The sequence below is a fragment of the Humulus lupulus genome, chromosome 2, assembly GCF_963169125.1.
Source record: "Humulus lupulus chromosome 2, drHumLupu1.1, whole genome shotgun sequence".
Classification (NCBI taxonomy): domain Eukaryota; kingdom Viridiplantae; phylum Streptophyta; class Magnoliopsida; order Rosales; family Cannabaceae; genus Humulus; species Humulus lupulus.
In genome coordinates this window covers 170,927,470-170,930,809 of record NC_084794.1, presented here as the reverse complement: position 1 = coordinate 170,930,809, position 3,340 = coordinate 170,927,470, and the positions used below count along the sequence as shown (strand labels likewise).

The 3,340-nt window shown below is 37.2% G+C and overlaps 1 non-coding gene across 1 annotated transcript; it reads right to left on the bottom strand.

Moving 5' to 3' along the window:
• Positions 1 to 724: 724 nt before the first annotated feature.
• LOC133820134 (small nucleolar RNA R71) lies at positions 725 to 831 on the bottom strand. Its single transcript, XR_009886565.1, has one exon. It is a non-coding gene; the product is annotated as a small nucleolar RNA R71 (small nucleolar RNA).
• Positions 832 to 3,340: the final 2,509 nt, after the last annotated feature.

Sequence of the window (3,340 nt, the reverse complement as noted above, 5' to 3'; positions counted from 1 at the left end):
TTCGACTGCGTGCACTTGCGTATATACATATTTTCACGATCAAGTTTTTGGCATCGTTGTCGGGGACTTAAATTCCAATATCATAGTTAATTGTTATTTGTTCTAATTTGGTTATTTTATTTTATTTTATTTCTGTTTAACATTTATTTGGATCTAGGTTCTATTGTGTTTCAAGAATTTTTGGTATATGCGAAGCAATAGACAAAAAGAGAATATACCAATAGATATGCAAATTGAAAAAACGTGCAGACAGAACAAGAAAACAAAGAGGAGATTGGAGTTTACCATGGCTGATAATTTGAGAAATGGTGCTAATAATGGTCAAGGGGCAGCAGAGGTTCCAAGGGAGCAAGGACCAAGAACATTGAGAGACTATGTACTTCCTACTATTACAAGAGTGCACTCATGCATCAGACCTCCAACCATTGCTGCAAACAATTTTGAGATTAAGCCAGCAATCCTTTAGATGGTCCAATCAACTGTTTAGTTTGGAGGTATGCCAACAGAGGACCCCAATTTACACATAGCCAATTTTCTGGAGTTATGTGCTATGTTTATGATGAATGGGATGAGCGATGATGCTATAAGATTGAGGCTATTCCCATTTTCACTGAGGGATAGGGAAAAGAGTTGGCTGATATCCTTACAGGTGAATTCTATCACTACATGGGAGGGGTTAGCTCAGAAGTTCCTTGCCAAGTTCTTTCCTCTAGTGAAGGTTGCAAAACTAAAGGGAGAGATCAATAATTTCTACCAGATGGAAGGAGAGTCACTGTATGATTCTTGGGAGCGATTTAAGGAGTTGTAAAGGAAGTGTCCACACCATGGTATAGAAAAGTGGATGTTGGTGCATAATTTTTACAATGGGTTTAATGGAACAACTAGGACAATTATAGATGCTGCGGTGGGAGGTGCTTTTATGAGTAAGAGTGCTAATGAGGCGTATAAGCTATTAGAGGAGATGGCGATGAATAATTATCAGTGGCCAACTGAAAGGGGACAACCAAAGAAGGTGGCTAGAATAATGAAATTGGATGCCATATCAATGCTTACAGCTCAAGTAGCAGCCTTAACAAAGAAACTACAAAAGACTACACTCCCATCTCAAGCTATGCAAGTTCACAACCTGTGCGAATTGTGTGGTACAACTCATCCACCCAACCAATGCCCTGCTCTAGATATGAATAATGTGCCCTTGGAAGAAGTTCAAGCTATAGGGATTTACCAAAGACAACCCAATAATCCCAATTCCATGTCCTACAACCCAGGTTGGAAGAACCATCCTAATTTTTCTTGGTCCAATAATCAAAATACTCTACAACCTTACCCTCCACCTCAGCCACAATACCAACTTGCCCAAAATAAACCATCGTATCCATAGCAACATGCACACCAACACCCTCCACCTGGATATTATCAACCACAAAATAGACCACACCCAATGCCAATGAAACCAGTTGAGCCTCAACCTGATGCACTTAACCAATTTATGACTGAAACCAGGGCGTCCATAAGGAGTTTGGAACTCAAATAGGCCAGTTGGCTACTTTAATTTCTAATATAGCTCAAGGAAATTTTCTTAGCACTACAAAAGTTAATCCTAAAGAGCAGTGTAATGCAATATCCTTGAGGAGTGGGACTAAGTATGAGGGGCCTACAGTAGAAAACAAGGGCAAGAAGATAGAGGATCAACATGTCACTAGTCCAACACAAGAGGAGGTTACTGAAGACCTTCCAAAGAAAGAGAAGTCTAATGAAGAAAAGGTTTATGAAGACCTTAACAAGAAAGAAGTGGTACCACCAGTGAGCATTGACCATAATGTTAGAATTCCATATCCACAAAGGCTTCGCAAGCATAATTTGGATAAGTAGTTTGCAAAGTTTTTAGAGGTGTTCAAGAAGCTACATATTAATATACCGTTCGCAGAAGCATTAGAAAAGATGCCTAGCTATGTGAAGTTTATGAAAGAAATTTTGTCAAGGAAGAGGAAATTAGAGGATTATGAGACGGTTGCATCAACTGAAGAGTGCAGCGCAATACTTCAGAAGAAACTACCTCCAAAGCTTAAAGATCTTGGTAGTTTCAATATCCCATGTTCTATAGGGGGTTTAACAGAAACAAAGGCTTTATGTGATTTAGGGGCCAGTGTGAATTTAATGTCTTTATCAATCTTTCAGAAGCTGAATTTAGGAGAAGCTCAGCCAACTATGGTATCTTTGCAGATGGCAGATAGATCAGTTAATTACCCTCTTGGAGTTATTGAGGATGCATTGGTAAAAGTGGGTAAATTCATCTTTCTTGCAGACTTTATTATTTTAGATATGGAGGAAGATGAGAATATTCCAATAATACTTGGGAGACCATTCTTGGCTACTGGTAGAGCTTTAATTGATGTACAAATGGGTGAGTTAAAGTTGCAAGTGCAAAAAGCGGAAGTAATATTTAAATTTTTTGCAGCAATAGAAATTCCAACTTGTTGTAGAGTTGATGTGGTAAACCAAGAAGGTAATAAGTTTGAGGCTTCTAAGAAAAGCTCCATAGTGAAAACTGGAATGAGAAAGGGGTGTAATCGGTTAAAAAAAAATACTTTAATGAAAGGATTCGAATGTTATATGAGCGAGGGAAAGTTCCGATAATTTCTAATCACAGGAAACGAAGGCCAACTCATGACACTATGGCTCTCAAGGACGTACGGGGAGGACTTGATCCAAGTTGAATATGAAAGAAAACAAGAGTCTAGCTAAATGACGTTAAAGACATTGCTTTTATGAGGCATTCCTATGTTTATTTTTAATTTTAATTTTAATTTTATGTTATTTGTTTTCATTTTTGTTTTTTGTTTTTGGAACAAGGTTTTAGAGATATTTTTGTTTTAGTTGTTTTTAGTTTTATTATGGAAAAATTGTGTTGTAACTCGCAACCCGTGAAAAACGTGAAAAAAATTGAAGTTTAGGTGGTTATAGTGCTACCACATCATCCGCCGTCTCAACTTTTCGAGGGGCCTTTGTCCCAACCACCACAACCACCATACTGAAATGGCTGATCAGGTAACTCTTTGTTCTCCTTCTTTCTGTACTTTAACATTGGGGACAATGTTCGGTTTTAAGTTTGGGGGAGAGATTTATTTCAAGTATTTTTTTTTATGCATTTGCGTTTTACGGTTTGTTTGTTTTTCATTGTCATTAGTTGTTTGTTTTGAGTCATGTTTTAGAGCGTAAATCGAGTTGATAATTATTTCCATTTGAATATGATTTACTTTTTGTAGTATAATCCAAAGGAAAAATTGATGTGCTTCTAAAAATAATATGTGTGATTTGTTAGATTACTTTGTTTTTCACT